Source organism: Sus scrofa, chromosome Y (genome assembly GCF_054392235.1).
Source record: "Sus scrofa isolate SSC_HxYL_T2T_F1_AM1 chromosome Y, Sscrofa_HxYL_maternal_Yorkshire_Landrace_v2.0, whole genome shotgun sequence".
NCBI lineage: Eukaryota > Metazoa > Chordata > Mammalia > Artiodactyla > Suidae > Sus > Sus scrofa.
The window spans coordinates 3,649,075-3,661,411 of NC_139402.1; the positions used below are offsets into that span (position 1 = coordinate 3,649,075).

General features: G+C 51.5%; 2 long non-coding RNA genes across 9 annotated transcripts in view; both read left to right on the top strand.

The window, feature by feature from the left end:
• The first annotated feature begins 317 nt into the window (after positions 1–317).
• Positions 318–12,337, top strand: part of LOC100624156 (CD99 antigen) — a 37,947-nt gene continuing 25,927 nt past the window's right edge. For all 8 annotated transcript variants that reach the window (XR_014836190.1, XR_014836191.1, XR_002340897.2 and 5 more), the window contains exon 1: positions 318–458. This is a non-coding gene — a long non-coding RNA (CD99 antigen). The remainder of the gene's footprint in view (positions 459–12,337) is intronic.
• LOC110257870 (uncharacterized) lies at positions 3,849–11,840 on the top strand. Its single transcript, XR_002340899.2, has 2 exons — positions 3,849–4,674; positions 6,230–11,840. It is a non-coding gene; the product is annotated as an uncharacterized LOC110257870 (long non-coding RNA).

The following is a 12,337-nucleotide window of genomic DNA, read 5'->3' on the forward strand; positions in this document are numbered from 1 at the left end:
TGTGCTCGGCTCCCGGCAGCTGCAGACTGACTGACTCCAGAGCGCGCGGGCTGCTGCATCCGCGGCGCCCCGGGGCACCCTTGACAAGAAGCGAGGGGGGGCTTCCCTCGGCCACCCAGAGAGGCCGCCCTGGGGGTCCCGGGTAGAGACAGCTGGCAGGGGGCGAGCGGCCGCTGCCGATCCCCGCGCGGCGCAGGAGTCGCAGTCCCCGCCCCTCCCCGGCGCCCGGGCTGGGAGGTCCACGGGCGGGGAGAGCTCGGGGCCGGGGCGGGGCGACCACGCCGCACCCTCTCCCGGTTCCGCCGCCGGCCCCGCCCGTGGGGGTGTCCCTCCCGCCGCCGCCGTCCGCGCGCCACTCCAGGGACGCTCCCCGTGCGGTTCCCGGCGCACCATGGCCCGCTGGGCCGCCCTCGTGCTGCTGCTGCTCGCCCTGCTGGGCACCGTGCCGCCCACCCCGGGTGAGTGAGCGGTGGCAGTGGGGCCCGCGGGGGCGCGGGCCGGCCTTGGGGACCCGCGCGGGGACCCTGGGGAAGGGCCGCAGGGGTGCGTGCGGCGCTCTGAGGCGACCTCCGTGTGTGGGGGACGGACTTTGGGGGTCGCACTACGGGGGGTGGACTTGGGGGGGCGCGCTGTGTGGGGGACGTAACTTGGGGGCAGGCTACTTTGGGGGTCGCCCTGTGTGTGGGTCGGGGTTTGCGCACAAGGGGGGCGCGCCGGGGACCCCCGGGCCCTGCTCCCGGGCAAGAAGGACGCGCGGTGCCAACGGGTGGCCGACGCCCCCAAGGCCGCACTCTCCCCCCCTCCGCCCCCCACTTTCTTCCTGGGCGCCTTTGGACTCGCTCGGGAGGCGGAACGTCAGGGTTTGTTTTCAAGTTCACCGACCTAAAGTTGGAGGCACGGGGCGGCTCGCCGGGCAGGGGGGGGAATCGGCGGCCCTCGAGGCCTCCTCCCCGCCCAGGGGTTCCCTGCGGCTTCTGGGCGCGCTTCTGCGCCCCCGCGCCCGCCCCGGGTGTCCCCTGCGCGTTGGCGGGGCCCCGGGGCCGCGCCTTTGTCCCGGCGCGCGGAGGCCGCCCGGGTCGCCGCGGAGAGCCACGCCCTGCGGCCGGGGCCTAAATTTGGCCTCGGCCCGTGAGCCCGAAGGCCGGGGGAGGGGAGAGGGAGGCTGCCCTGGAAACCCCCGACACCCCTTGGCGCGTCCGGGGCGCGCGCGTTTCCGTGAGCGCGGGCGCGCGGCTCGCGTGCAGAGCGCCGCGGTCCGGAAAAGCGTTGTCTTGGCTGGTTGTCATCTGGGTCCCCGTAGATAAGTCAGAGAACGGAGGTCGCCTGGGTGCCCACACCCAGCCTGGCTGCCTTCTGATTATTGCCTGCAGTTGTCCGTCTCGCTCCTTGTACGAGGGCAATTGCAATCCCGTTTTCTAGACTCTCCTCTTAAAAGAAAAGTTGGACCTCTGCTGGGCGTGGCTTAAAAAAAAACAAAAACAGGAGTTCCCGTCGTGGCGCAGTGGTTAACGAATCCGACTAGGAACCATGAGGTTGCGGGTTCGGTCCCTGCCCTTGCTCAGTGGGTTAACGATCCGGCGTTGCCGTGAGCTGTGGTGTGGGTTGTAGACGCGGATCGGATCCTGCGTTGCTGTGGCTCCGGCGTGGGCCGGGGGCTGCAGCTCCGATTCGACCCCTAGCCTGGGAACCTCCATATGCCGCGGGAGCGGCCCAAAGAAATAGCAAAAAGACAAAAAAAAAAAAAAAAAAAAAAAAAAAAGCAGGATTCTCCGGATAAGGTCGTTTTCCCTCGGGTATGTGGTTACTTTTAAGTGGACAGCCTCACAGGCCCTGACTTTTCAGGGCTTTTTCTTACAGGTGGTGGACACATTTTAGCCACCAGGCATGGGACCGAGAAGGCTTGGTGTGTCCCTGGAGATGTGTTTTTTTAGATTAAAGTAGAGTTGATTTATGGAGTTCCCGTCGTGGCGCAGCGGAAATGACTCTGACTAGGAACCATGAGGTGGCGGGGTCGATCCCTGGCCTCGCTCAGTGGGTTGAGGATCCAGCATTGCCGTGAGCTGTGGTGTAGGTCGAAGACCCGGCTTGGATCTGGCGTGGCTGTGGCTGTGGTGTAGGCCGGCAGTTATAGCTCTGGTGAGACCCCTAGCCTGGGAACCTCCATATGTCACAGGTGCAGCCCTAAAAAATACCAAAAAAAAAAAAAAAAAAAGAAAGAAAGAAAGAAAAGACAAAAAAAAAAAAAAGATTATAGTTGATTTACAATGTTGTGCCAATTTCTGCTGTACAGCAAAGTGACCCAGTCAAACATATATAGACTTTATTTTTTTAGTCCTGTTTTCCATCCTGGTCTATCCCAAGAGACTGGATAGAGTTCCCTGTGCTGGACAGCAGGACCTCACGGCTCATCCATCTTAAATGTCATAGTTTTGCCTCTACTAACCCCCAAACTCCTCATTGCTCCCGCCCCGGGAAATTTCCAGCTCTGAGCTAGAATTTGAATTTTGACTCCTTCCCTCCATTCCGCCCCGCCCCTATTTTTCTGTTGCTACTTCGTGTCAGCGCTTTTAGCATCCCACGTATTCTAGAAGTTGTGCCTTCTCTTAGAGGCTTAATTTAAGCTGGATTCATGGGGACCTCTTGGGAGTTTACAGCTTGCTGGGGTGGGGCCCCGGGGGCTGGAATGAGTTTCCTGTTTCTCTCTTTGCTCCGTTAAACTGGCTTGGCTGCCCCACCACAAAGTTTTTCACAGATTTTTTTTTTTTTTGGTTGGTTGGTTGGTTGGGTTTTTTTGTTTGTTTGTTTTGCTTTTCTGCTGTGTGTGTCTGAGTCACAGCTGCTCACAAGACTTTTTCATGCATCCCTCCAGCCACGCCTGCAGTCACGCTTTGTGACTTAATTCCCCACCGAGCCCCTCCCGTGTTGGGGGGGGTGGGGGTGGGGAAGATGGGATGGGTTTCGGGTCACCCAACAATGGAGCATCTCTGGGTGGAAGAGAGACAGCTCAGCAGGCCAGTAAGACCCAGGGCCAAAGAGCGGTGACGGTCACATCAGAATTCCGTGGTTTCTTTTTTTTTTTTTTTTTCTCTGTATACTCACTTTATCCTCATTTTTTTTTTATTACTCAAATGAACCTATCACATCTGTAGTTGTATAACAATCTTCACAATCTCATTTGCCTGGTTTCTAGGCAGGTCGTTCACCAGCCGCTCCGGCGTGGTTGGTGGTTTCAGCCAGTGGCCCCTGCGGATTGAGGGGCACTGGGGTGGCAGGGGGCGGGGAACCAGCCTGGCCCCAGCCCTCCCCGCCCGCCTGATCCTTCTGGCGGCCCCGGCAGGGAACGGGCTGTTCCCAAGACACAAATGGGGTTTTACAGGAAATTTTGTTTGGAGCTGTTTTTGAGAGCGCACGTCCCTCTAGAAATATGGGTTTGGCGTGGTTTCTCGTCTGGCTACAAAAGCCCGTTGAGTCAGGGACCAGTTTCCCCTGGGGTGCGGGATAGCTCTGGGCTGGTTTCAGACGCCTGGGGACCCAGGGTGCTGAGTTCCCAAGCCTGAAATGGAGCACGACTTCCCCTGCCACTGGGGGTGGGGCAGATGGCCAGGGATGCTGCCCCCCCCCAAATCCTCCTTCCCCAAAAAGGCTAGCAGTGCTGCAGGTGAGGCTGCCCCGCATTTGTAAGCATTAGGCAGTCTAGGTTGTCGGTCACTGGCTGTTTTGATTGAGTATTCGTCCTCCTGTTAGAAAAATTAGGAGTTCCCCTTGCGGCTCAGAGGGTTAAGGACCTGACATTGTCTCCCTGAGAATGCGGGTTCCATCCCTGGCCCCGTTCAGTACGTTAAGGATCTGGCGTAGTTGTGGCTGTGGTGTAGGCCGGCACCTGCAGCTCCGATTGGACCCCTAGATGGAGAACTTCCATGTGCTGCTGCTGCAGCCCTAAAAAGAAAAAAAAAAGACAAGAAGCAGAAAAATCACATCCCAGGATCTAAGCCAGCAGACGCCGGGGCGACCTCAGAGAGGGACGGCTGAGACGTGGTCCAGGACGGTGCTGAATGCATGGAGCCCACGCTGAAGGGCCACGCGTGGTTCTGGGTGGGGGAGCCCTGCGCCGTTTCGTATCCTGACTCACCAAACCCAGAAAGACCTCCAGGAACTGATGCCTGGGAGGGGGACGCCTACGGTCTGGGGGACTCCTCGCTCCCACCCCAGGCCTCTGCTGCCTACTGTCTCTCTCCCCCCCTGATGGAGGGAAGGGATGCCTGTTCCTGCCCGGCCAGTGCAGGAAGTGGGTTGCATTGTCCTGCCTGCGTGTTTGGCTCTGATAAAAGTGAACTGTGTCTCGTTTCCCGCAGTGCTTTGGCTCTGTCTCCATTCTCAGTTTATGCTGTTGCCACACTTCTGTTCATTTATTTATTTTTGCATCTGGAGCCATTAATATACTTGATGGGGGGGAGGGGGGACCTCTTCTTCATGTGGATGACATGTGAGTTGTTGAAAAAAGAACACAGCGGTTCGGATTGAGAGGTTCAGCCCGTCTGCCCTCCAGCCGGCCTGGTGGGACTTCGCTGATGACACCCGGAATTTTTTCCAGCTGATGTTTTTCCTTCCAGAGGAGACTGACGGCCACACAGGCGGAGCACGAGGATTTGTCCTGACGGGCATTTTCCCATCACGGTGGGTTCTTTTAGGGCTAGAGAGTCAGGGGTGGCGTATGACTTACACACGATATTCCAACGGTACTTTTAATTTAAAAAATAAAGACGCTGTGCCATGTTTAGTGGTGTAGACCAACACTTTAATAAGTAGAGTTGATTTACCACGTTGTGCCACGTTCTGGCACAGTTCTTTTTCTTTCTTTCTTTCTTTTTTTGTCTTTTTAGGGCCACTCCTGACGCATGTGGAAGTTCCCAGGCCAGGGGCTGAATTAGAGCTGCACCTGCCAGCCCACACCACAGCTGCGGCAACACCAGATCCAAGCCACATCTGTCACCTCCACCACACACACCTCACTGCAACGCCAGATCCTCCACCCACTGAGCGGGGCCTGGGATTGAACCCACGTCCTCATGGACGCTAGTTGGGTTTGTCACCCACTGAGCCCCGATGGGAACGCCCCACAATTTTTCTTTGAATTAAAACAAAAAGGATGGAGATCCAGAAAGAAAAAAAAAAAATCAAACCCAGAAACCTCTCCACCAGGGAAGAACAGAAAGAAACCCATTTTATTATTGCGTAAGCGTGACGCCAGGATGTGACAAGCATCACAGGTGACCCTCGACACCTGCAAAGACACTGTGAGGTGAATGTCACCCATTATGTCCAGGTTGTCAAAACAGGCCCATTGAGCCGTTGAAAATATTGACACGCCTTTGAAAAGGACAGAGAAAGAGCTTCTCGATGCAAAGGGCAGCCTTTGGTTTCCTCGGGGCTTTTATTTTGTGTGTATAGTCACCTTTGCAGCCTTGCAGGACAAAGACCCACGTGACACGCACACATATCCATCCGCCATAGCAACCGCGAGGAACTCGGGGCATTTGCATCCTGGGAGCATCTCCAGGTTGTGCAGGATACAGAACTGGCTGGTCCGAAGGGATGCTGCCCTATTGCTTCTGGTTTTGGCTTTGCCCTTGCAGGGAGCATCCGTCCCTAGGTGTTCTTTTTTTTGCTTTACCCTCATCTCCTGGCTAAAAGAGGGTCTCGGAGCAGGAGTCCTGTGTGTCCTTACCTGATTCATCGCACAGGCGCCCCTCGGAGATGCGGCTGGTTGGGTTGCAGACTCCTCTAATGACGCGAGGCACGCGGATTTTTTGAGTTTCCGGGGCATGTAAAAGTGAGCTCGACTCAGAGCGCCCGTCGTGGCGCAGTGGAGACGAATCCGACTCGGACCCATGAGGAGGCAGGTTCGAGCCCTGGCCTCGATCAGTTAAGGGTTAAGGGTCTGGCGCTGCCGTGAGCTGTGGTGTGGGTCAGAAATGTGGTTCGGATCCTGCATCGCTGTGGCTGTGGTGTAGGCGGGCAGCTGGAGGTCCGATTTGACCTCTAGCCTGGGAACTTCCATATGCTGCAGATGCAGCACCCCCCCCCCCAAATGACATTGACTCTAGGTGGTAGTCTACAAACTGTGCCAAAGTGTTAGATCTGCAAAAACAAAACAAAAAAAAAAAAACAGTGCACATGCCTTTATTAAAAAAAATACCCTCTTGCTAACACGTGCTTGCCCTCCTCCCAGCCTCTGAGCTGTCGTGACATCCACGAGCCTGCATCCAGGGGCACCATCCCACATCATCACCTTCCAGGAAAAGGCTGAACCGTAGCAAACTGAAATGTGACATGCACACCGGCCGTGACGGAATGATGCTGTTTGGAAAAACGTCACCCATAAATCTGGTCAAAGCAGGGTTGCCCCGAACCCTTGATGTGTGAAAAAGGCGGTGAAGCCAAACACTTCCAGCTGCTTTTTTGGCTGACGCTCATCTCTGGGTGAGAGAGGGGAACTAAACGAGTTAAAACCCAAGGTCTGCCCGTGCCTTTCACGTCTGTACCTGTGCCCCTGTCCCCCGATGGGACCTTAGAGCTCCTGGTTTGGTTTTTCTTTTTTTGAATTTCTGAGTTCGGCCAGCCGTTTGGGGAGAGAGCCCACGGCTGTGTTTCTTGCAGCTTTGTCTCAGGATGACTCAGTGTGGCCGCCGTCCTGGGTCTCATATTCTTTTTTAAAAAAATCCCCTCCCCTCCACAGGAAGCCAGACAGGTGGTTTATTCCCCCTCACACCCCCACCCCCAGAGGCAGATGCCAACCCTACGAGCTGAGCTGCTGCGCTGCCAGCGGCCGTTAGGGCTGTGAATTTAGTGTGTGTCAAGCTGCCTTGAAAAGAAGAAAAGAAACCAGACCGGGGTAGAAAACACCCACGTCATCCATCCGCGTTTTGCAAAGCAAGCATCGCAGGCTTCCGGGCAGGTCCTGCGGTTCTGGGTGGCTGGCGGGGACCAGGATGGGAAATGCCTTTGTTTCCTCGGCTGGGCAGGCGAGAGAGGTTGCAATCCGTCGCCAATCGAGGCCCCTTTTCACGGTTCTGCATCCTGTCCCCACACGTGATCTTGGTGATAGGGTCCCTTTTTTTTTTTTTTTATCTCGACACGTTCATTGCCTTCAAGCCAAAGACCAGCAGCTTCACACAGAGCGAGAATTAACTTTATTTCCTGCTGTTCACCGCCCTTCCTGAGCAGGCAGGGGAGGAGCCTGAGCTGCTGCCCTCCCAGGCTTGGAAAACATGAGTCGGCCTGAGACAGTGTAACCAGAGGATTCCTGCTACGTCGGTGGGTTTCCGCAGCATCAGAGCCTCCCCCTGGCCCCGGGCTGGTGGCGCTCAGCGGACCCGAAAGATGCATCAGGGCCGAGGCAACGCCCTGGACCGGAGTTACTGATGGACAGGCCGCAAGCGGATGTTGTCTGAACATGCACAGATTTTAGAAACACGGCAGGGACCCAAGCGCTGCCGGTCAGCGGCTGCGGCACTGAGCTGTCTCCTCTGCTCAAAGGGCGTGGGTCCCTGCTGGCTGGAGGTCCAGTGCCTCTCTTTCCTGCGTGGTCAGCACAAAAGGCACCTCTCTGGGTGAAAGGATGCAGGAAGGAGGGTTCTGGGTGTTGGGCACTGAGCAGCTCCGGGGCGCAGGAAGGGGGAAGGGTATGGATGGGTCCCAGGGGAGTGGGCGATGGGTGTGACCGGGGTGTCCCCGGGGTTCTGGAGGAGTGTGGCTTGGAAGGTCAAGGGCCCCTGGGTGCTGAGGCCTTCACTTACGGACTGGTGTCCAGGCTGGAGGGAGGGAGCACGTGTTAGATGCTCTAGATGCTGGATGGGTGGGTGGGTAAGAGATAGATAGGGAGTCGATAATAGGCAGGTAGGTAGGTAGAGAGATAGACAGATACAGAGATATATATGAGAGAGAAATAGATTCAGAGATACGCATAATAGATATACGTAATTGATCATTGATGGGCAGATATACATAATAGATAGTTTGCTACAGAGATGGATGATGGATAGATATACACAAGAGATAGGTCGGTAGGGACATAGGCGGGTGGATGGATGGATTGATAGATGGATAGATGGATGGATGGGTAAGAGGTGGACAGGGAGTTGATGGATAGGCAGGTAGGTGCATAGATAGATGACAGATACAGAGATATACAGAATAGACAGACAGATAGACATACCCGATAGGTAGTTGATAGATAGGTAATAGATTGGTAGGGGGATAGACGGATGACGGATGGATGGATGGATGGATAGATAGATAGATAGCAAGCTAGACATAATAGATAGTCACGTTGGTAGGACAGATGGACAGATGGACTGGATGGATGGATGGATGATAAGTAGATAGATACACATAATAGGTAGATGGATAGATAATAGATAGTAGACAGAGATACGTAACGGACACGTAGGTAGACAGATGGATACACAGGTAGATGAGAGATAATAGATATGAAGTTATGTCAGAGACGTGATTTGCAGAAGATAATAGGTAAACAGGTTGATTGATAAATAGATATAGAGGTGATTGGTAGATAGGTACCTAAGATAGACAGAAAAATAGACAATGGAAGATTAGGCGGATAGAAGATGACAGAGGACAGATAATTTTTTTTTTCTTTTTTTGGCCACCCCTCAGCATATGGAGCTCCCCGGGCAGGGATCAGATCCGAGCCACAGTTGGCACTTGGGCCGCACTTGCAGTGCTGCTGGATCCTTAACCCACTGGGCCGGGCTGGGGATCGAACCTGCGTCCCACTGCTCCCAAGACACTGCCAATCCTGTTGTGCTGTGACAGGAACTCCAGGTGATAGATGATCAAAGATCTGTGGGTGGAGAGCTGGATGGCTGCAGTAAACTGTCTCCAGGGGTTTCCAACAGGAGGGGGGTCGTTATTATCTCATTGCTCTGAAGCCACCAGCACCCAGATGCATCATCGACATTTCACCAGGCAATGGGTTAGATTCCAGCAAGACAAGGCGCTGACTCAGAGCTGGGAGGGAATCTGGGAGGGGAAAGGATGTGGGGATGGGGAATGAGCTTGGTAGCTGCTGATAGGTCTCAGGTCCTTCTGGCCGCATCCGTTGTGTCAGCAGTGATCCACATCCTGAGTTTCTCAGGATTTTCTCCAGACTTGGGTCTCCTCCTTCATTCCTACCTTTTGTGATATGACCGTTTGCCCAGATTCTCAACCAGAACAGTCACCCTTCATTCCTGCCATTTCTCCCGTATCTGAGGGTGGTGAATTCTCTTGATTCCATATTCTCTTTCTTCATCCACGCAATGCTCCTTTCTCCATCTCTGTGTTCTTTGTGAGACCTCTCCCTGCCACCCCCAACCGACTTCCTTCCTAAATGAATACAAGGAGCCCTTAACTTCTTTCCTCCCTGGATCCTGGGACACTTTGAGGAGGCCTGGGGACTCCCTCTCATAATAATATATTTTTTAATGCCTGAGATTAAATACGTAGATATACGTTGTTTTTCTCACATTATCTTCCATCCTCTTCCATCGCTAGTGATTAGATGACGTTATAACAGGGTCACTTTTCTGGACAGAAATTGACAGAACATTGTAAATCCACTGTAATAAAAACATTTTTTGAAGAAGAGGAAATACACAGGATTGCCGAGGACACCGATTTATATTAAACCAACTACGTAGTGTGCAGGTGAACCAGACCCTGGTCCCAGCTGAGGCCGGTGGTGGAGCCTGGGCCAAGGGACCAGGAATGAGAGAGAGAAGGGACCAGCCACGGCAGCTCAGGAAGGAAAGATCTGTGGCCGGGCCTGCAGACTGGGACACACATTGGCATCCTTTAGGTGGGCCTTAGTACCCCGGTACCTGGGTCTCGGCCCCCAGAGTTTCTGATTCGATTGGCTCAGAGGCCATGCTTCTCAGACTCACTGGTGGAAAAGCTTGAGTCCTGGCTGGGAGGGATGCCAAGGGCTTTCAGGAGGAGGCAGCATCATCTCAGGGCTTTGAGGGATGAATAGGAGTTTTCCTGGCCTGGACAGAAAAGATTGGCATGGATGGCCAGGGTGCCCAAACTGTCTGAGCACACCCCCCCCTTCCCAAGTCCTTCACAAGATGCTGGGGTGATGGTAAATTTTTCCTTAAGTACCCATGCCTCCTCGGGAGTCACAGACCCCCCATCTGTGCATCTGCCTTCTTGCTACCACTTACTTGTAACTCCCAAATCCAGTCTCTGAGTTCAGCGATTTGTGCAGGGCAGCAGCAGCAACAACAACAAAAGCCACTTTCAGGTCTTGGACTGTAAACAAGTGTCTTTTTTGCGGGCTGTGTAATGCCCCCTGTTTGCATTTTTGCCCTTTATGCCTGTGACTTTGCTGTTGTTTCACACAGCCCCCAAGTGCTGAAGTGCCAGGCGCTGCCTCTAAGCACAAGGAGGCTGCCCAATGCCTGGCAGAGAACGTAGGTGTGTGAGATGGGCTTTGTCCCGGCGGGAGCGATAGTGCCGTGGGCATCAACGAGACGGATTCGATGAGATTAAATTAGGCAGAAACAGTCGTAAAACTGGGTTAGGTGTGGATGAGCCGATCGAGTTCCGAGAGGGTAGGCATTAACTCTGGATTTCCCCAGGAGCCACGGTTACGTGAGTGTGTTCAGCGTTTGCAGCGACTCTGGAACAAAACCCCCGCGAGTGCTATGACTCGACTCTGATTAATAACCAGAGTTGTCAGGTCTAGTTTGGGCCAGTTTCTGGAGATGCAAGGGGCTCCGGGAACGGATCGAGGCTGGGGCCCTCTGATGTTCTGTGCATCCATTCCATAATTCACCATTTTATAATTTGTTCCTATAAACGATTATACCTTATTTCCATCCTTATTTCTATTTTATTTATATAATTCATAATTTCTGGGTCTACAGTATAAATGATGTAATTTGTAGCTCCTCCAACTACATTTATATTTTATTTCTCTTCTAATTTTGCTTCTATAGCTTATTTCTGCTTATTTGTGTATATTTACTTATAAAATTTGTGTTTTGTACAAAATTACAAATTGTAGTTTGTCATTTCTGTTGTTGGCACTATTTCCTTTCTTTTCTAATTTTATTTCTACAATTAATTCCTATTTTATTTACATAGTTATTTATGTGATTTATAACTTGTATATAAAAGACGGCATAATTTGTAATTTACCTAATTACAGATTTACAATTTCTATTCTATTTTTCTTATAATTCTCATTCTATACTTTCTACTTATTTCATATAGTTACTTCCATAATTTATATATTCTATTATATAAAGTATAAATCATAGTTTGTCATTTCTGTATTATTGTAACAATATTTTCTCTTCCAATTTTATTTCTAGAATTTATTTCTATGTTATTAATTTATAAATTCTGTCTGTCAAAGATACATGACATAATTTATAATTTCCATAATTACATTTATATCTTCTTTCTCTTCTAAATCTTCTATGGCTTATTTCTCCTTATTTTTATGTATCTATATAATTTATACATCCTATATATAAGTTATAAATTATACGGCTTGTCATTTCTGTAATTATTATTACAACTACATTTTCTTTCTCGTCTAATTTCTAGAACTTATTTCTATTTTATTTACTTATGTAACTTCTAAGTTCCTTGCATAAATTATGTACTTTTTAACTTCTGTTATTGGTAGTGTCTCTGTTCTAATTTTTGGGGGTTTTTTAGCATTTTTATTTTATTTATTAGCGTATAGCTGATTTTTCTAGAACTTATTTCTATTTTATTTACTTATGTAACTTCTAAGTTCCTTGCATAAATTATGTACTTTTTAACTTCTGTTATTGGTAGTGTCTCTGTTCTAATTTTGGGGTTTTTTTAGCATTTTTATTGTATTTATTAGCGTATAGCTGATTTACAACGTTGTGCCAACTTCTGTTGTACAGAAAAGTGACCGAGTCATATATATATATATATATATATATATATATATATATATATATATATACACATTCTTTTTCTTACATTATCTTCCAGCATGTTCTGTCCTAAGAGACTGGATAGAGTTCCCTGTGCTGGACAGCAGGGCCCCATTGCGTATCCATTCTCCATGTCCTAGTTTGCATCTACTGACCCCAGCCTCCCCGTCCATCCCACGCCCTCCCCCCCAACCCCACTGGTGTGTCCTAAATTTTATTTCTGCATCAGTGCGCCATCCTGATAGGATTTTCGAGAAACCGGATCCTGGGCCCCTGCTGTGCCGTTGTCACTTGCCCAGTGTGTGGCTGTCAAATCCCAATTCGAGGTTCAGTGGGTTCGCAAGGCAGGTGCACGC